At 69.9% G+C, this 19799-nt stretch overlaps 10 non-coding genes across 10 annotated transcripts; all 10 read right to left on the minus strand.

The window, feature by feature from the left end:
* Positions 1-1627: 1627 nt before the first annotated feature.
* On the minus strand, positions 1628-1746 carry LOC132650350 (5S ribosomal RNA). Its single transcript, XR_009588713.1, has one exon. It is a non-coding gene; the product is annotated as a 5S ribosomal RNA (ribosomal RNA).
* Positions 1747-3552: 1806 nt separating this feature from the next.
* LOC132650351 (5S ribosomal RNA) lies at positions 3553-3671 on the minus strand. Its single transcript, XR_009588714.1, has one exon. It is a non-coding gene; the product is annotated as a 5S ribosomal RNA (ribosomal RNA).
* A 1787-nt stretch (positions 3672-5458) lies between these two features.
* LOC132650352 (5S ribosomal RNA) lies at positions 5459-5577 on the minus strand. Its single transcript, XR_009588715.1, has one exon. It is a non-coding gene; the product is annotated as a 5S ribosomal RNA (ribosomal RNA).
* A 1779-nt stretch (positions 5578-7356) lies between these two features.
* LOC132650355 (5S ribosomal RNA) lies at positions 7357-7475 on the minus strand. Its single transcript, XR_009588718.1, has one exon. It is a non-coding gene; the product is annotated as a 5S ribosomal RNA (ribosomal RNA).
* A 1774-nt stretch (positions 7476-9249) lies between these two features.
* On the minus strand, positions 9250-9368 carry LOC132650358 (5S ribosomal RNA). Its single transcript, XR_009588721.1, has one exon. It is a non-coding gene; the product is annotated as a 5S ribosomal RNA (ribosomal RNA).
* Positions 9369-11156: 1788 nt separating this feature from the next.
* On the minus strand, positions 11157-11275 carry LOC132650359 (5S ribosomal RNA). Its single transcript, XR_009588722.1, has one exon. It is a non-coding gene; the product is annotated as a 5S ribosomal RNA (ribosomal RNA).
* Positions 11276-13049: 1774 nt separating this feature from the next.
* On the minus strand, positions 13050-13168 carry LOC132650360 (5S ribosomal RNA). The gene has a single exon (XR_009588723.1). It is a non-coding gene; the product is annotated as a 5S ribosomal RNA (ribosomal RNA).
* A 1791-nt stretch (positions 13169-14959) lies between these two features.
* On the minus strand, positions 14960-15078 carry LOC132650361 (5S ribosomal RNA). The gene has a single exon (XR_009588724.1). It is a non-coding gene; the product is annotated as a 5S ribosomal RNA (ribosomal RNA).
* A 1762-nt stretch (positions 15079-16840) lies between these two features.
* On the minus strand, positions 16841-16959 carry LOC132650353 (5S ribosomal RNA). The gene has a single exon (XR_009588716.1). It is a non-coding gene; the product is annotated as a 5S ribosomal RNA (ribosomal RNA).
* Positions 16960-18740: 1781 nt separating this feature from the next.
* LOC132650354 (5S ribosomal RNA) lies at positions 18741-18859 on the minus strand. The gene has a single exon (XR_009588717.1). It is a non-coding gene; the product is annotated as a 5S ribosomal RNA (ribosomal RNA).
* Between the last annotated feature and the right edge of the window lie 940 nt (positions 18860-19799).

Consider the following 19799-nt stretch of genomic DNA (forward strand, 5'->3'; position numbering starts at 1 on the left):
GCGGCCGGAGGGCGCGCGACCTAGAACCTGCTCGGCTCTGCTCAGGGGCCAGCCTTGCCCCCGCCACACCCCACTCCCCCACCCCGCACCCCCCGGCCGGGGCCTCCAGGGCTCCTTGGCTCTCGCCGACGCCTCGCCTCGGGGCCGCCCGCCGCGCCGTCCAGGGCAGGGCTTGGCTCTGGACCCCGACTCGCCCCACCTGGGTCTGGGGCCAGGCAGGCCCCTCCCTGCCTCGGAGCCTGAGAGAGCCCTCCTCGGTCTGAGCCGTGGGCCTCTCTCTGGATCCCCGCTGGACAAGGCGTGGGGGGGTCGCCTTGGGCATCTGCCCATCGGGGCGCTGGGGTCACTCGTGGGTTACAGGCCCCGCCCCGCCCCGCCCCGCCCCGCCCCGCCCCGCCCTTGCTGCCGCTTTCCCTGCCTTCAGCGAGTGGCTACCGCTCACTGGCCGGCGGGGGACGTGCCACGGTGGGCGAGGGCGAGGAGGCTGGCTGGCCTGGGTCATCCTCCCGGACGAACCCGGGTACACGCCGCCCTGCCCGTGCTCTCCCGGGGCCCTTGCCGGATTTGGGTGCCCGCCCGGCATCCCTCCCTCACCCCGGGGGAACTGTCTCCAACTCCTCCTCCTCCTCCTCCTCCTCCTCCTCCTCCTCCTCCTCCTCCTCCTCCTCCTCCTCCTAATCGTCCCCTCAGGACGTGTCCAGCCCGACGTCCCAAGGCTCGAGTCCAGTTGCAGGGGACACTGGCTGTGCTTGGCGGCCCCGCTCAGGCTCCTTCTCTCTTGGGAACTTGAGGGCCCGCTCTTCCGGCTCTGTGGTCCCTCCCCTCCCAGCCCACTGCCACAAGCGTGCTGCCAGCCAGCCGCCAGCCAGCCAGCCAGCCATCATCCATCCACCCATCCAGCCATTCTTCCATCATCAGTCCATCCTTCCATCCATCAACCCATCCACAAATCATCTATCCATCCATCCATCCACCCATCCATCCATTCTTCCATCATCCATCCATCCATCCATCCATCCATCCATCCACCATCCACTCATCCATCATTCATCTATCATCCATCCAGCCAGCCGTCCATCCAACTCCTCCCTCCTCTAGTTCAGACACTGCCTCCTCCGTGAACCGCTGAGGTCCCCACCCACCCAGCCACCCACCCACCCACCCACCCACACCCACACCCACACACACCAAAACCCACACCCACCGACCCACCAGGCAGGAGGAGGAGGACGAGGAGGAGGAGACTCTGGTTGGGCAGCGTGGACACAGCCGCCCGGACTGACGGACTCTGCAGAGCTCCGCCACCAGCCCAGGATGTGGGGTTCGAAGGCTCCACGCGAGTCAAGACGGCCTCCCCCGCGGCGCCTCCACTGAGGTCCTGGGATCCCCGCCCTGGGGCCACCCCCTATCCCCGGTGCGGGGTCCAGCCCGAGGGCTGGCTGGCTGGCTCCGCCGGGCCAGCCCGCAGCCAGGGCGGACGGGGGCGCCCCTTGGCTTGGCGGGGGGTGGGGTGGGGTGGCGTGGGGGTGGCCCTGGGCGTGGCCCCGCCCGGCCCGGGCCACAGAGCTTTGCAGAAGCCGACGCAAAGCCCCTTTGGAAAACAGGCTCCTTCCTGCCAGAAAAAAAAAGCCTACAGCACCCGGTATTCCCAGGCGGTCTCCCATCCAAGTACTAACCAGGCCCGACCCTGCTTAGCTTCCGAGATCAGACGAGATCGGGCGCGTTCAGGGTGGTATGGCCGTAGACGCACGAGCCCGTCTCCGCGCCGCCCAAGAGCCTGCTCCGCGCCTGCGGCCGCGCTCCCCGGCCCGCCCCCGACGACAGCCGAGCCCAGCCGAGCCCAGCCCACCCCCCGGCCGCCCCTGGGCCCTCCCCGAGCCCCTCCCCGCTCCCGCAGCACGGACCAGGGCCCACGGGCCGAGCGGCCGGAGGGCGCGCGACCTAGAACCTGCTCGGCTCTGCTCAGGGGCCAGCCTTGCCCCCGCCACACCCCACTCCCCCACCCCGCACCCCCCGGCCGGGGCCTCCAGGGCTCCTTGGCTCTCGCCGACGCCTCGCCTCGGGGCCGCCCGCCGCGCCGTCCAGGGCAGGGCTTGGCTCTGGACCCCGACTCGCCCCACCTGGGTCTGGGGCCAGGCAGGCCCCTCCCTGCCTCGGAGCCTGAGAGAGCCCTCCTCGGTCTGAGCCGTGGGCCTCTCTCTGGATCCCCGCTGGACAAGGCGTGGGGGGGTCGCCTTGGGCATCTGCCCATCGGGGCGCTGGGGTCACTCGTGGGTTACAGGCCCCGCCCCGCCCCGCCCCGCCCCGCCCCGCCCCGCCCTTGCTGCCGCTTTCCCTGCCTTCAGCGAGTGGCTACCGCTCACTGGCCGGCGGGGGACGTGCCACGGTGGGCGAGGGCGAGGAGGCTGGCTGGCCTGGGTCATCCTCCCGGACGAACCCGGGTACACGCCGCCCTGCCCGTGCTCTCCCGGGGCCCTTGCCGGATTTGGGTGCCCGCCCGGCATCCCTCCCTCACCCCGGGGGAACTGTCTCCAACTCCTCCTCCTCCTCCTCCTCCTCCTCCTCCTCCTCCTCCTCCTCCTCCTCCTCCTCCTCCTAATCGTCCCCTCAGGACGTGTCCAGCCCGACGTCCCAAGGCTCGAGTCCAGTTGCAGGGGACACTGGCTGTGCTTGGCGGCCCCGCTCAGGCTCCTTCTCTCTTGGGAACTTGAGGGCCCGCTCTTCCGGCTCTGTGGTCCCTCCCCTCCCAGCCCACTGCCACAAGCGTGCTGCCAGCCAGCCGCCAGCCAGCCAGCCAGCCATCATCCATCCACCCATCCAGCCATTCTTCCATCATCAGTCCATCCTTCCATCCATCAACCCATCCACAAATCATCTATCCATCCATCCATCCATCCATCCACCCATCCATCCATCCATTCTTCCATCATCCATCCATCCATCCATCCATCCACCATCCACTCATCCATCATTCATCTATCATCCATCCAGCCAGCCGTCCATCCAACTCCTCCCTCCTCTAGTTCAGACACTGCCTCCTCCGTGAACCGCTGAGGTCCCCACCCACCCAGCCACCCACCCACCCACCCACCCACACCCACACCCACACCCACCAAAACCCACACCCACCGACCCACCAGGCAGGAGGAGGAGGACGAGGAGGAGGAGACTCTGGTTGGGCAGCGTGGACACAGCCGCCCGGACTGACGGACTCTGCAGAGCTCCGCCACCAGCCCAGGATGTGGGGTTCGAAGGCTCCACGCGAGTCAAGACGGCCTCCCCCGCGGCCCCTCCACTGAGGTCCTGGGATCCCCGCCCTGGGGCCACCCCCTATCCCCGGTGCGGGGTCCAGCCCGAGGGCTGGCTGGCTGGCTCCGCCGGGCCAGCCCGCAGCCAGGGCGGACGGGGGCGCCCCTTGGCTTGGCGGGGGGTGGGGTGGGGTGGCGTGGGGGTGGCCCTGGGCGTGGCCCCGCCCGGCCCGGGCCACAGAGCTTTGCAGAAGCCGACGCAAAGCCCCTTTGGAAAACAGGCTCCTTCCTGCCAGAAAAAAAAAGCCTACAGCACCCGGTATTCCCAGGCGGTCTCCCATCCAAGTACTAACCAGGCCCGACCCTGCTTAGCTTCCGAGATCAGACGAGATCGGGCGCGTTCAGGGTGGTATGGCCGTAGACGCACGAGCCCGTCTCCGCGCCGCCCAAGAGCCTGCTCCGCGCCTGCGGCCGCGCTCCCCGGCCCGCCCCCGACGACAGCCGAGCCCAGCCGAGCCCAGCCCACCCCCCGGCCGCCCCTGGGCCCTCCCCGAGCCCCTCCCCGCTCCCGCAGCACGGACCAGGGCCCACGGGCCGGGCGGCCGGAGGGCGCGCGACCTAGAACCTGCTCGGCTCTGCTCAGGGGCCAGCCTTGCCCCCGCCACACCCCACTCCCCCACCCCGCACCCCCCGGCCGGGGCCTCCAGGGCTCCTTGGCTCTCGCCGACGCCTCGCCTCGGGGCCGCCCGCCGCGCCGTCCAGGGCAGGGCTTGGCACTGGACCCCGACTCGCCCCACCTGGGTCGGGGGCCAGGCAGGCCCCTCCCTGCCTCGGAGCCCGAGAGAGCCCTCCTCGGTCTGAGCCGTGGGCCTCTCTCTGGATCCCCGCTGGACAAGGCGTGGGGGGGTCGCCTTGGGCATCTGCCCATCGGGGCGCTGGGGTCACTCGTGGGTTACAGGCCCCGCCCCGCCCCGCCCCGCCCCGCCCTTGCTGCCGCTTTCCCTGCCTTCAGCGAGTGGCTACCGCTCACTGGCCGGCGGGGGACGTGCCACGGTGGGCGAGGGCGAGGAGGCTGGCTGGCCTGGGTCATCCTCCCGGACGAACCCGGGTACACGCCGCCCTGCCCGTGCTCTCCCGGGGCCCTTGCCGGATTTGGGTGCCCGCCCGGCATCCCTCCCTCACCCCGGGGGAACTGTCTCCAACTCCTCCTCCTCCTCCTCCTCCTCCTCCTCCTCCTCCTCCTCCTCCTCCTCCTAATCGTCCCCTCAGGACGTGTCCAGCCCGACGTCCCAAGGCTCGAGTCCAGTTGCAGGGGACACTGGCTGTGCTTGGCGGCCCCGCTCAGGCTCCTTCTCTCTTGGGAACTTGAGGGCCCGCTCTTCCGGCTCTGTGGTCCCTCCCCTCCCAGCCCACTGCCACAAGCGTGCTGCCAGCCAGCCGCCAGCCAGCCAGCCAGCCATCATCCATCCACCCATCCAGCCATTCTTCCATCATCAGTCCATCCTTCCATCCATCAACCCATCCACAAATCATCTATCCATCCATCCATCCACCCATCCATCCATTCTTCCATCATCCATCCATCCATCCATCCATCCATCCATCCATCCACCATCCACTCATCCATCATTCATCTATCATCCATCCAGCCAGCCGTCCATCCAACTCCTCCCTCCTCTAGTTCAGACACTGCCTCCTCCGTGAACCGCTGAGGTCCCCACCCACCCAGCCACCCACCCACCCACCCACCCACACCCACACCCACACACACCAAAACCCACACCCACCGACCCACCAGGCAGGAGGAGGAGGACGAGGAGGAGGAGACTCTGGTTGGGCAGCGTGGACACAGCCGCCCGGACTGACGGACTCTGCAGAGCTCCGCCACCAGCCCAGGATGTGGGGTTCGAAGGCTCCACGCGAGTCAAGACGGCCTCCCCCGCGGCCCCTCCACTGAGGTCCTGGGATCCCCGCCCTGGGGCCACCCCCTATCCCCGGTGCGGGGTCCAGCCCGAGGGCTGGCTGGCTGGCTCCGCCGGGCCAGCCCGCAGCCAGGGCGGACGGGGGCGCCCCTTGGCTTGGCGGGGGGTGGGGTGGGGTGGCGTGGGGGTGGCCCTGGGCGTGGCCCCGCCCGGCCCGGGCCACAGAGCTTTGCAGAAGCCGACGCAAAGCCCCTTTGGAAAACAGGCTCCTTCCTGCCAGAAAAAAAAAGCCTACAGCACCCGGTATTCCCAGGCGGTCTCCCATCCAAGTACTAACCAGGCCCGACCCTGCTTAGCTTCCGAGATCAGACGAGATCGGGCGCGTTCAGGGTGGTATGGCCGTAGACGCACGAGCCCGTCTCCGCGCCGCCCAAGAGCCTGCTCCGCGCCTGCGGCCGCGCTCCCCGGCCCGCCCCCGACGACAGCCGAGCCCAGCCGAGCCCAGCCCACCCCCCGGCCGCCCCTGGGCCCTCCCCGAGCCCCTCCCCGCTCCCGCAGCACGGACCAGGGCCCACGGGCCGGGCGGCCGGAGGGCGCGCGACCTAGAACCTGCTCGGCTCTGCTCAGGGGCCAGCCTTGCCCCCCGCCACACCCCACTCCCCCACCCCGCACCCCCCGGCCGGGGCCTCCAGGGCTCCTTGGCTCTCGCCGACGCCTCGCCTCGGGGCCGCCCGCCGCGCCGTCCAGGGCAGGGCTTGGCACTGGACCCCGACTCGCCCCACCTGGGTCGGGGGCCAGGCAGGCCCCTCCCTGCCTCGGAGCCCGAGAGAGCCCTCCTCGGTCTGAGCCGTGGGCCTCTCTCTGGATCCCCGCTGGACAAGGCGTGGGGGGGTCGCCTTGGGCATCTGCCCATCGGGGCGCTGGGGTCACTCGTGGGTTACAGGCCCCGCCCCGCCCCGCCCCGCCCCGCCCTTGCTGCCGCTTTCCCTGCCTTCAGCGAGTGGCTACCGCTCACTGGCCGGCGGGGGACGTGCCACGGTGGGCGAGGGCGAGGAGGCTGGCTGGCCTGGGTCATCCTCCCGGACGAACCCGGGTACACGCCGCCCTGCCCGTGCTCTCCCGGGGCCCTTGCCGGATTTGGGTGCCCGCCCGGCATCCCTCCCTCACCCCGGGGGAACTGTCTCCAACTCCTCCTCCTCCTCCTCCTCCTCCTCCTAATCGTCCCCTCAGGACGTGTCCAGCCCGACGTCCCAAGGCTCGAGTCCAGTTGCAGGGGACACTGGCTGTGCTTGGCGGCCCCGCTCAGGCTCCTTCTCTCTTGGGAACTTGAGGGCCCGCTCTTCCGGCTCTGTGGTCCCTCCCCTCCCAGCCCACTGCCACAAGCGTGCTGCCAGCCAGCCGCCAGCCAGCCAGCCAGCCATCATCCATCCACCCATCCAGCCATTCTTCCATCATCAGTCCATCCTTCCATCCATCAACCCATCCACAAATCATCTATCCATCCATCCATCCATCCATCCACCCATCCATCCATCCATTCTTCCATCATCCATCCATCCATCCATCCATCCATCCATCCACCATCCACTCATCCATCATTCATCTATCATCCATCCAGCCAGCCGTCCATCCAACTCCTCCCTCCTCTAGTTCAGACACTGCCTCCTCCGTGAACCGCTGAGGTCCCCACCCACCCAGCCACCCACCCACCCACCCACCCACACCCACACCCACACCCACACACACCAAAACCCACACCCACCGACCCACCAGGCAGGAGGAGGAGGACGAGGAGGAGGAGACTCTGGTTGGGCAGCGTGGACACAGCCGCCCGGACTGACGGACTCTGCAGAGCTCCGCCACCAGCCCAGGATGTGGGGTTCGAAGGCTCCACGCGAGTCAAGACGGCCTCCCCCGCGGCCCCTCCACTGAGGTCCTGGGATCCCCGCCCTGGGGCCACCCCCTATCCCCGGTGCGGGGTCCAGCCCGAGGGCTGGCTGGCTGGCTCCGCCGGGCCAGCCCGCAGCCAGGGCGGACGGGGGGCGCCCCTTGGCTTGGCGGGGGGTGGGGTGGGGTGGCGTGGGGGTGGCCCTGGGCGTGGCCCCGCCCGGCCCGGGCCACAGAGCTTTGCAGAAGCCGACGCAAAGCCCCTTTGGAAAACAGGCTCCTTCCTGCCAGAAAAAAAAAGCCTACAGCACCCGGTATTCCCAGGCGGTCTCCCATCCAAGTACTAACCAGGCCCGACCCTGCTTAGCTTCCGAGATCAGACAAGATCGGGCGCGTTCAGGGTGGTATGGCCGTAGACGCACGAGCCCGTCTCCGCGCCGCCCAAGAGCCTGCTCCGCGCCTGCGGCCGCGCTCCCCGGCCCGCCCCCGACGACAGCCGAGCCCAGCCGAGCCCAGCCCACCCCCCGGCCGCCCCTGGGCCCTCCCCGAGCCCCTCCCCGCTCCCGCAGCACGGACCAGGGCCCACGGGCCGGGCGGCCGGAGGGCGCGCGACCTAGAACCTGCTCGGCTCTGCTCAGGGGCCAGCCTTGCCCCCGCCACACCCCACTCCCCCACCCCGCACCCCCCGGCCGGGGCCTCCAGGGCTCCTTGGCTCTCGCCGACGCCTCGCCTCGGGGCCGCCCGCCGCGCCGTCCAGGGCAGGGCTTGGCACTGGACCCCGACTCGCCCCACCTGGGTCGGGGGCCAGGCAGGCCCCTCCCTGCCTCGGAGCCCGAGAGAGCCCTCCTCGGTCTGAGCCGTGGGCCTCTCTCTGGATCCCCGCTGGACAAGGCGTGGGGGGGGTCGCCTTGGGCATCTGCCCATCGGGGCGCTGGGGTCACTCGTGGGTTACAGGCCCCGCCCCGCCCCGCCCCGCCCCGCCCTTGCTGCCGCTTTCCCTGCCTTCAGCGAGTGGCTACCGCTCACTGGCCGGCGGGGGACGTGCCACGGTGGGCGAGGGCGAGGAGGCTGGCTGGCCTGGGTCATCCTCCCGGACGAACCCGGGTACACGCCGCCCTGCCCGTGCTCTCCCGGGGCCCTTGCCGGATTTGGGTGCCCGCCCGGCATCCCTCCCTCACCCCGGGGGAACTGTCTCCAACTCCTCCTCCTCCTCCTCCTCCTCCTCCTAATCGTCCCCTCAGGACGTGTCCAGCCCGACGTCCCAAGGCTCGAGTCCAGTTGCAGGGGACACTGGCTGTGCTTGGCGGCCCCGCTCAGGCTCCTTCTCTCTTGGGAACTTGAGGGCCCGCTCTTCCGGCTCTGTGGTCCCTCCCCTCCCAGCCCACTGCCACAAGCGTGCTGCCAGCCAGCCGCCAGCCAGCCAGCCAGCCATCATCCATCCACCCATCCAGCCATTCTTCCATCATCAGTCCATCCTTCCATCCATCAACCCATCCACAAATCATCTATCCATCCATCCATCCATCCATCCACCCATCCATCCATCCATTCTTCCATCATCCATCCATCCATCCATCCATCCATCCACCATCCACTCATCCATCATTCATCTATCATCCATCCAGCCAGCCGTCCATCCAACTCCTCCCTCCTCTAGTTCAGACACTGCCTCCTCCGTGAACCGCTGAGGTCCCCACCCACCCAGCCACCCACCCACCCACCCACCCACACCCACACCCACACCCACACACACCAAAACCCACACCCACCGACCCACCAGGCAGGAGGAGGAGGACGAGGAGGAGGAGACTCTGGTTGGGCAGCGTGGACACAGCCGCCCGGACTGACGGACTCTGCAGAGCTCCGCCACCAGCCCAGGATGTGGGGTTCGAAGGCTCCACGCGAGTCAAGACGGCCTCCCCCGCGGCCCCTCCACTGAGGTCCTGGGATCCCCGCCCTGGGGCCACCCCCTATCCCCGGTGCGGGGTCCAGCCCGAGGGCTGGCTGGCTGGCTCCGCCGGGCCAGCCCGCAGCCAGGGCGGACGGGGGCGCCCCTTGGCTTGGCGGGGGGTGGGGTGGGGTGGCGTGGGGGTGGCCCTGGGCGTGGCCCCGCCCGGCCCGGGCCACAGAGCTTTGCAGAAGCCGACGCAAAGCCCCTTTGGAAAACAGGCTCCTTCCTGCCAGAAAAAAAAAGCCTACAGCACCCGGTATTCCCAGGCGGTCTCCCATCCAAGTACTAACCAGGCCCGACCCTGCTTAGCTTCCGAGATCAGACGAGATCGGTCGCGTTCAGGGTGGTATGGCCGTACACGCACGAGCCCGTCTCCGCGCCGCCCAAGAGCCTGCTCCGCGCCTGCGGCCGCGCTCCCCGGCCCGCCCCCGACGACAGCCGAGCCCAGCCGAGCCCAGCCCACCCCCCGGCCGCCCCTGGGCCCTCCCCGAGCCCCTCCCCGCTCCCGCAGCACGGACCAGGGCCCACGGGCCGGGCGGCCGGAGGGGCGCGCGACCTAGAACCTGCTCGGCTCTGCTCAGGGGCCAGCCTTGCCCCCCGCCACACCCCCACTCCCCCACCCCGCATCCCCCGGCCGGGGCCTCCAGGGCTCCTTGGCTCTCGCCGACGCCTCGCCTCGGGGCCGCCCGCCGCGCCGTCCAGGGCAGGGCTTGGCACTGGACCCCGACTCGCCCCACCTGGGTCGGGGGCCAGGCAGGCCCCTCCCTGCCTCGGAGCCCGAGAGAGCCCTCCTCGGTCTGAGCCGTGGGCCTCTCTCTGGATCCCCGCTGGACAAGGCGTGGGGGGGTCGCCTTGGGCATCTGCCCATCGGGGCGCTGGGGTCACTCGTGGGTTACAGGCCCCGCCCCGCCCCGCCCCGCCCCGCCCTTGCTGCCGCTTTCCCTGCCTTCAGCGAGTGGCTACCGCTCACTGGCCGGCGGGGGACGTGCCACGGTGGGCGAGGGCGAGGAGGCTGGCTGGCCTGGGTCATCCTCCCGGACGAACCCGGGTACACGCCGCCCTGCCCGTGCTCTCCCGGGGCCCTTGCCGGATTTGGGTGCCCACCCGGCATCCCTCCCTCACCCCGGGGGAACTGTCTCCAACTCCTCCTCCTCCTCCTCCTCCTCCTCCTAATCGTCCCCTCAGGACGTGTCCAGCCCGACGTCCCAAGGCTCGAGTCCAGTTGCAGGGGACACTGGCTGTGCTTGGCGGCCCCGCTCAGGCTCCTTCTCTCTTGGGAACTTGAGGGCCCGCTCTTCCGGCTCTGTGGTCCCTCCCCTCCCAGCCCACTGCCACAAGCGTGCTGCCAGCCAGCCGCCAGCCAGCCAGCCAGCCATCATCCATCCACCCATCCAGCCATTCTTCCATCATCAGTCCATCCTTCCATCCATCAACCCATCCACAAATCATCTATCCATCCATCCATCCATCCACCCATCCATCCATCCATTCTTCCATCATCCATCCATCCATCCATCCATCCATCCATCCATCCACCATCCACTCATCCATCATTCATCTATCATCCATCCAGCCAGCCGTCCATCCAACTCCTCCCTCCTCTAGTTCAGACACTGCCTCCTCCGTGAACCGCTGAGGTCCCCACCCACCCAGCCACCCACCCACCCACCCACCCACACCCACACCCACACCCACACACACCAAAACCCACACCCACCGACCCACCAGGCAGGAGGAGGAGGACGAGGAGGAGGAGACTCTGGTTGGGCAGCGTGGACACAGCCGCCCGGACTGACGGACTCTGCAGAGCTCCGCCACCAGCCCAGGATGTGGGGTTCGAAGGCTCCACGCGAGTCAAGACGGCCTCCCCCGCGGCCCCTCCACTGAGGTCCTGGGATCCCCGCCCTGGGGCCACCCCCTATCCCCGGTGCGGGGTCCAGCCCGAGGGCTGGCTGGCTGGCTGGCTGGCTCCGCCGGGCCAGCCCGCAGGCAGGGCGGACGGGGGCGCCCCTTGGCTTGGCGGGGGGTGGGGTGGGGTGGCGTGGGGGTGGCCCTGGGCGTGGCCCCGCCCGGCCCGGGCCACAGAGCTTTGCAGAAGCCGACGCAAAGCCCCTTTGGAAAACAGGCTCCTTCCTGCCAGAAAAAAAAAGCCTACAGCACCCGGTATTCCCAGGCGGTCTCCCATCCAAGTACTAACCAGGCCCGACCCTGCTTAGCTTCCGAGATCAGACGAGATCGGTCGCGTTCAGGGTGGTATGGCCGTACACGCACGAGCCCGTCTCCGCGCCGCCCAAGAGCCTGCTCCGCGCCTGCGGCCGCGCTCCCCGGCCCGCCCCCGACGACAGCCGAGCCCAGCCGAGCCCAGCCCACCCCCCGGCCGCCCCTGGGCCCTCCCCGAGCCCCTCCCCGCTCCCGCAGCACGGACCAGGGCCCACGGGCCGGGCGGCCGGAGGGCGCGCGACCTAGAACCTGCTCGGCTCTGCTCAGGGGCCAGCCTTGCCCCCGCCACACCCCCACTCCCCCACCCCGCATCCCCCGGCCGGGGCCTCCAGGGCTCCTTGGCTCTCGCCGACGCCTCGCCTCGGGGCCGCCCGCCGCGCCGTCCAGGGCAGGGCTTGGCACTGGACCCCGACTCGCCCCACCTGGGTCGGGGGCCAGGCAGGCCCCTCCCTGCCTCGGAGCCCGAGAGAGCCCTCCTCGGTCTGAGCCGTGGGCCTCTCTCTGGATCCCCGCTGGACAAGGCGTGGGGGGGTCGCCTTGGGCATCTGCCCATCGGGGCGCTGGGGTCACTCGTGGGTTACAGGCCCCGCCCCGCCCCGCCCCGCCCCGCCCTTGCTGCCGCTTTCCCTGCCTTCAGCGAGTGGCTACCGCTCACTGGCCGGCGGGGGACGTGCCACGGTGGGCGAGGGCGAGGAGGCTGGCTGGCCTGGGTCATCCTCCCGGACGAACCCGGGTACACGCCGCCCTGCCCGTGCTCTCCCGGGGCCCTTGCCGGATTTGGGTGCCCACCCGGCATCCCTCCCTCACCCCGGGGGAACTGTCTCCAACTCCTCCTCCTCCTCCTCCTCCTCCTCCTAATCGTCCCCTCAGGACGTGTCCAGCCCGACGTCCCAAGGCTCGAGTCCAGTTGCAGGGGACACTGGCTGTGCTTGGCGGCCCCGCTCAGGCTCCTTCTCTCTTGGGAACTTGAGGGCCCGCTCTTCCGGCTCTGTGGTCCCTCCCCTCCCAGCCCACTGCCACAAGCGTGCTGCCAGCCAGCCGCCAGCCAGCCAGCCAGCCATCATCCATCCACCCATCCAGCCATTCTTCCATCATCAGTCCATCCTTCCATCCATCAACCCATCCACAAATCATCTATCCATCCATCCATCCATCCACCCATCCATCCATCCATTCTTCCATCATCCATCCATCCATCCATCCATCCATCCATCCACCATCCACTCATCCATCATTCATCTATCATCCATCCAGCCAGCCGTCCATCCAACTCCTCCCTCCTCTAGTTCAGACACTGCCTCCTCCGTGAACCGCTGAGGTCCCCACCCACCCAGCCACCCACCCACCCACCCACCCACACCCACACCCACACCCACACACACCAAAACCCACACCCACCGACCCACCAGGCAGGAGGAGGAGGACGAGGAGGAGGAGACTCTGGTTGGGCAGCGTGGACACAGCCGCCCGGACTGACGGACTCTGCAGAGCTCCGCCACCAGCCCAGGATGTGGGGTTCGAAGGCTCCACGCGAGTCAAGACGGCCTCCCCCGCGGCCCCTCCACTGAGGTCCTGGGATCCCCGCCCTGGGGCCACCCCCTATCCCCGGTGCGGGGTCCAGCCCGAGGGCTGGCTGGCTGGCTCCGCCGGGCCAGCCCGCAGCCAGGGCGGACGGGGGCGCCCCTTGGCTTGGCGGGGGGTGGGGTGGGGTGGCGTGGGGGTGGCCCTGGGCGTGGCCCCGCCCGGCCCGGGCCACAGAGCTTTGCAGAAGCCGACGCAAAGCCCCTTTGGAAAACAGGCTCCTTCCTGCCAGAAAAAAAAAGCCTACAGCACCCGGTATTCCCAGGCGGTCTCCCATCCAAGTACTAACCAGGCCCGACCCTGCTTAGCTTCCGAGATCAGACGAGATCGGTCGCGTTCAGGGTGGTATGGCCGTACACGCACGAGCCCGTCTCCGCGCAGCCCAAGAGCCTGCTCCGCGCCTGCGGCCGCGCTCCCCGGCCCGCCCCCGACGACAGCCGAGCCCAGCCGAGCCCAGCCCACCCCCCGGCCGCCCCTGGGCCCTCCCCGAGCCCCTCCCCGCTCCCGCAGCACGGACCAGGGCCCACGGGCCGGGCGGCCGGAGGGCGCGCGACCTAGAACCTGCTCGGCTCTGCTCAGGGGCCAGCCTTGCCCCCGCCACACCCCACTCCCCCACCCCGCACCCCCCGGCCGGGGCCTCCAGGGCTCCTTGGCTCTCGCCGACGCCTCGCCTCGGGGCCGCCCGCCGCGCCGTCCAGGGCAGGGCTTGGCACTGGACCCCGACTCGCCCCACCTGGGTCTGGGGCCAGGCAGGCCCCTCCCTGCCTCGGAGCCCGAGAGAGCCCTCCTCGGTCTGAGCCGTGGGCCTCTCTCTGGATCCCCGCTGGACAAGGCGTGGGGGGGTCGCCTTGGGCATCTGCCCATCGGGGCGCTGGGGTCACTCGTGGGTTACAGGCCCCGCCCCGCCCCGCCCCGCCCCGCCCTTGCTGCCGCTTTCCCTGCCTTCAGCGAGTGGCTACCGCTCACTGGCCGGCGGGGGACGTGCCACGGTGGGCGAGGGCGAGGAGGCTGGCTGGCCTGGGTCATCCTCCCGGACGAACCCGGGTACACGCCGCCCTGCCCGTGCTCTCCCGGGGCCCTTGCCGGATTTGGGTGCCCGCCCGGCATCCCTCCCTCACCCCGGGGGAACTGTCTCCAACTCCTCCTCCTCCTCCTCCTCCTCCTCCTCCTCCTCCTCCTCCTCCTCCTCCTCCTAATCGTCCCCTCAGGACGTGTCCAGCCCGACGTCCCAAGGCTCGAGTCCAGTTGCAGGGGACACTGGCTGTGCTTGGCGGCCCCGCTCAGGCTCCTTCTCTCTTGGGAACTTGAGGGCCCGCTCTTCCGGCTCTGTGGTCCCTCCCCTCCCAGCCCACTGCCACAAGCGTGCTGCCAGCCAGCCGCCAGCCAGCCAGCCAGCCATCATCCATCCACCCATCCAGCCATTCTTCCATCATCAGTCCATCCTTCCATCCATCAACCCATCCACAAATCATCTATCCATCCATCCATCCACCCATCCATCCATTCTTCCATCATCCATCCATCCATCCATCCATCCATCCATCCATCCACCATCCACTCATCCATCATTCATCTATCATCCATCCAGCCAGCCGTCCATCCAACTCCTCCCTCCTCTAGTTCAGACACTGCCTCCTCCGTGAACCGCTGAGGTCCCCACCCACCCAGCCACCCACCCACCCACCCACCCACACCCACACCCACACACACCAAAACCCACACCCACCGACCCACCAGGCAGGAGGAGGAGGACGAGGAGGAGGAGACTCTGGTTGGGCAGCGTGGACACAGCCGCCCGGACTGACGGACTCTGCAGAGCTCCGCCACCAGCCCAGGATGTGGGGTTCGAAGGCTCCACGCGAGTCAAGACGGCCTCCCCCGCGGCCCCTCCACTGAGGTCCTGGGATCCCCGCCCTGGGGCCACCCCCTATCCCCGGTGCGGGGTCCAGCCCGAGGGCTGGCTGGCTGGCTCCGCCGGGCCAGCCCGCAGCCAGGGCGGACGGGGGCGCCCCTTGGCTTGGCGGGGGGGTGGGGTGGGGTGGCGTGGGGGTGGCCCTGGGCGTGGCCCCGCCCGGCCCGGGCCACAGAGCTTTGCAGAAGCCGACGCAAAGCCCCTTTGGAAAACAGGCTCCTTCCTGCCAGAAAAAAAAAGCCTACAGCACCCGGTATTCCCAGGCGGTCTCCCATCCAAGTACTAACCAGGCCCGACCCTGCTTAGCTTCCGAGATCAGACGAGATCGGTCGCGTTCAGGGTGGTATGGCCGTACACGCACGATCCCGTCTCCGCGCCGCCCAAGAGCCTGCTCCGCGCCTGCGGCCGCGCTCCCCGGCCCGCCCCCGACGACAGCCGAGCCCAGCCGAGCCCAGCCCACCCCCCGGCCGCCCCTGGGCCCTCCCCGAGCCCCTCCCCGCTCCCGCAGCACGGACCAGGGCCCACGGGCCGGGCGGCCGGAGGGCGCGCGACCTAGAACCTGCTCGGCTCTGCTCAGGGGCCAGCCTTGCCCCCGCCACACCCCCACTCCCCCACCCCGCACCCCCCGGCCGGGGCCTCCAGGGCTCCTTGGCTCTCGCCGACGCCTCGCCTCGGGGCCGCCCGCCGCGCCGTCCAGGGCAGGGCTTGGCACTGGACCCCGACTCGCCCCACCTGGGTCGGGGGCCAGGCAGGCCCCTCCCTGCCTCGGAGCCCGAGAGAGCCCTCCTCGGTCTGAGCCGTGGGCCTCTCTCTGGATCCCCGCTGGACAAGGCGTGGGGGGGTCGCCTTGGGCATCTGCCCATCGGGGCGCTGGGGTCACTCGTGGGTTACAGGCCCCGCCCCGCCCCGCCCCGCCCCGCCCTTGCTGCCGCTTTCCCTGCCTTCAGCGAGTGGCTACCGCTCACTGGCCGGCGGGGGACGTGCCACGGTGGGCGAGGGCGAGGAGGCTGGCTGGCCTGGGTCATCCTCCCGGACGAACCCGGGTACACGCCGCCCTGCCCGTGCTCTCCCGGGGCCCTTGCCGGATTTGGGTGCCCGCCCGGCATCCCTCCCTCACCCCGGGGGAACTGTCTCCAACTCCTCCTCCTCCTCCTCCTCCTAATCGTCCCCTCAGGACGTGTCCAGCCCGACGTCCCAAGGCTCGAGTCCAGTTGCAGGGGACACTGGCTGTGCTTGGCGGCCCCGCTCAGGCTCCTTCTCTCTTGGGAACTTGAGGGCCCGCTCTTCCGGCTCTGTGGTCCCTCCCCTCCCAGCCCACTGCCACAAGCGTGCTGCCAGCCAGCCGCCAGCCAGCCAGCCAGCCATCATCCATCCACCCATCCAGCCATTCTTCCATCATCAGTCCATCCTTCCATCCATCAACCCATCCACAAATCATCTATCCATCCATCCATCCATCCATCCACCCATCCATCCATCCATTCTTCCATCATCCATCCATCCATCCATCCATCCATCCACCATCCACTCATCCATCATTCATCTATCATCCATCCAGCCAGCCGTCCATCCAACTCCTCCCTCCTCTAGTTCAGACACTGCCTCCTCCGTGAACCGCTGAGGTCCCCACCCACCCAGCCACCCACCCACCCACCCACCCACACCCACACCCACACCCACCAAAACCCACACCCACCGACCCACCAGGCAGGAGGAGGAGGACGAGGAGGAGGAGACTCTGGTTGGGCAGCGTGGACACAGCCGCCCGGACTGACGGACTCTGCAGAGCTCCGCCACCAGCCCAGGATGTGGGGTTCGAAGGCTCCACGCGAGTCAAGACGGCCTCCCCCGCGGCCCCTCCACTGAGGTCCTGGGATCCCCGCCCTGGGGCCACCCCCTATCCCCGGTGCGGGGTCCAGCCCGAGGGCTGGCTGGCTGGCTCCGCCGGGCCAGCCCGCAGCCAGGGCGGACGGGGGCGCCCCTTGGCTTGGCGGGGGGTGGGGTGGGGTGGCGTGGGGGTGGCCCTGGGCGTGGCCCCGCCCGGCCCGGGCCACAGAGCTTTGCAGAAGCCGACGCAAAGCCCCTTTGGAAAACAGGCTCCTTCCTGCCAGAAAAAAAAAGCCTACAGCACCCGGTATTCCCAGGCGGTCTCCCATCCAAGTACTAACCAGGCCCGACCCTGCTTAGCTTCCGAGATCAGACGAGATCGGGCGCGTTCAGGGTGGTATGGCCGTAGACGCACGAGCCCGTCTCCGCGCCGCCCAAGAGCCTGCTCCGCGCCTGCGGCCGCGCTCCCCGGCCCGCCCCCGACGACAGCCGAGCCCAGCCGAGCCCAGCCCACCCCCCGGCCGCCCCTGGGCCCTCCCCGAGCCCCTCCCCGCTCCCGCAGCACGGACCAGGGCCCACGGGCCGGGCGGCCGGAGGGCGCGCGACCTAGAACCTGCTCGGCTCTGCTCAGGGGCCAGCCTTGCCCCCGCCACACCCCCACTCCCCCACCCCGCACCCCCCGGCCGGGGCCTCCAGGGCTCCTTGGCTCTCGCCGACGCCTCGCCTCGGGGCCGCCCGCCGCGCCGTCCAGGGCAGGGCTTGGCACTGGACCCCGACTCGCCCCACCTGGGTCGGGGGCCAGGCAGGCCCCTCCCTGCCTCGGAGCCCGAGAGAGCCCTCCTCGGTCTGAGCCGTGGGCCTCTCTCTGGATCCCCCGCTGGACAAGGCGTGGGGGGGTCGCCTTGGGCATCTGCCCATCGGGGCGCTGGGGTCACTCGTGGGTTACAGGCCCCGCCCCGCCCCGCCCCGCCCCGCCCTTGCTGCCGCTTTCCCTGCCTTCAGCGAGTGGCTACCGCTCACTGGCCGGCGGGGGACGTGCCACGGTGGGCGAGGGCGAGGAGGCTGGCTGGCCTGGGTCATCCTCCCGGACGAACCCGGGTACACGCCGCCCTGCCCGTGCTCTCCCGGGGGCCCTTGCCGGATTTGGGTGCCCGCCCGGCATCCCTCCCTCACCCCGGGGGAACTGTCTCCAACTCCTCCTCCTCCTCCTCCTCCTCCTCCTAATCGTCCCCTCAGGACGTGTCCAGCCCGACGTCCCAAGGCTCGAGTCCAGTTGCAGGGGACACTGGCTGTGCTTGGCGGCCCCGCTCAGGCTCCTTCTCTCTTGGGAACTTGAGGGCCCGCTCTTCCGGCTCTGTGGTCCCTCCCCTCCCAGCCCACTGCCACAAGCGTGCTGCCAGCCAGCCGCCAGCCAGCCAGCCAGCCATCATCCATCCACCCATCCAGCCATTCTTCCATCATCAGTCCATCCTTCCATCCATCAACCCATCCACAAATCATCTATCCATCCATCCATCCATCCATCCACCCATCCATCCATCCATTCTTCCATCATCCATCCATCCATCCATCCATCCATCCATCCACCATCCACTCATCCATCATTCATCTATCATCCATCCAGCCAGCCGTCCATCCAACTCCTCCCTCCTCTAGTTCAGACACTGCCTCCTCCGTGAACCGCTGAGGTCCCCACCCACCCAGCCACCCACCCACCCACCCACCCACACCCACACCCACACCCACACACACCAAAACCCACACCCACCGACCCACCAGGCAGGAGGAGGAGGACGAGGAGGAGGAGACTCTGGTTGGGCAGCGTGGACACAGCCGCCCGGACTGACGGACTCTGCAGAGCTCCGCCACCAGCCCAGGATGTGGGGTTCGAAGGCTCCACGCGAGTCAAGACGGCCTCCCCCGCGGCCCCTCCACTGAGGTCCTGGGATCCCCGCCCTGGGGCCACCCCCTATCCCCGGTGCGGGGTCCAGCCCGAGGGCTGGCTGGCTGGCTCCGCCGGGCCAGCCCGCAGCCAGGGCGGACGGGGGCGCCCCTTGGCTTGGCGGGGGGTGGGGTGGGGTGGCGTGGGGGTGGCCCTGGGCGTGGCCCCGCCCGGCCCGGGCCACAGAGCTTTGCAGAAGCCGACGCAAAGCCCCTTTGGAAAACAGGCTCCTTCCTGCCAGAAAAAAAAAAGCCTACAGCACCCGGTATTCCCAGGCGGTCTCCCATCCAAGTACTAACCAGGCCCGACCCTGCTTAGCTTCCGAGATCAGACGAGATCGGGCGCGTTCAGGGTGGTATGGCCGTAGACGCACGAGCCCGTCTCCGCGCCGCCCAAGAGCCTGCTCCGCGCCTGCGGCCGCGCTCCCCGGCCCGCCCCCGACGACAGCCGAGCCCAGCCGAGCCCAGCCCACCCCCCGGCCGCCCCTGGGCCCTCCCCGAGCCCCTCCCCGCTCCCGCAGCACGGACCAGGGCCCACGGGCCGGGCGGCCGGAGGGCGCGCGACCTAGAACCTGCTCGGCTCTGCTCAGGGGCCAGCCTTGCCCCCGCCACACCCCACTCCCCCCACCCCGCACCCCCCGGCCGGGGCCTCCAGGGCTCCTTGGCTCTCGCCGACGCCTCGCCTCGGGGCCGCCCGCCGCGCCGTCCAGGGCAGGGCTTGGCACTGGACCCCGACTCGCCCCACCTGGGTCGGGGGCCAGGCAGGCCCCTCCCTGCCTCGGAGCCCGAGAGAGCCCTCCTCGGTCTGAGCCGTGGGCCTCTCTCTGGATCCCCGCTGGACAAGGCGTGGGGGGGTCGCCTTGGGCATCTGCCCATCGGGGCGCTGGGGTCACTCGTGGGTTACAGGCCCCGCCCCGCCCCGCCCCGCCCCGCCCTTGCTGCCGCTTTCCCTGCCTTCAGCGAGTGGCTACCGCTCACTGGCCGGCGGGGGACGTGCCACGGTGGGCGAGGGCGAGGAGGCTGGCTGGCCTGGGTCATCCTCCCGGACGAACCCGGGTACACGCCGCCCTGCCCGTGCTCTCCCCGGGGCCCTTGCCGGATTTGGGTGCCCGCCCGGCATCCCTCCCTCACCCCGGGGGAACTGTCTCCAACTCCTCCTCCTCCTCCTCCTCCTAATCGTCCCCTCAGGACGTGTCCAGCCCGACGTCCCAAGGCTCGAGTCCAGTTGCAGGGGACACTGGCTGTGCTTGGCGGCCCCGCTCAGGCTCCTTCTCTCTTGGGAACTTGAGGGCCCGCTCTTCCGGCTCTGT

The sequence above is a fragment of the Meriones unguiculatus genome (genome assembly GCF_030254825.1).
Source record: "Meriones unguiculatus strain TT.TT164.6M chromosome 10 unlocalized genomic scaffold, Bangor_MerUng_6.1 Chr10_unordered_Scaffold_142, whole genome shotgun sequence".
Classification (NCBI taxonomy): domain Eukaryota; kingdom Metazoa; phylum Chordata; class Mammalia; order Rodentia; family Muridae; genus Meriones; species Meriones unguiculatus.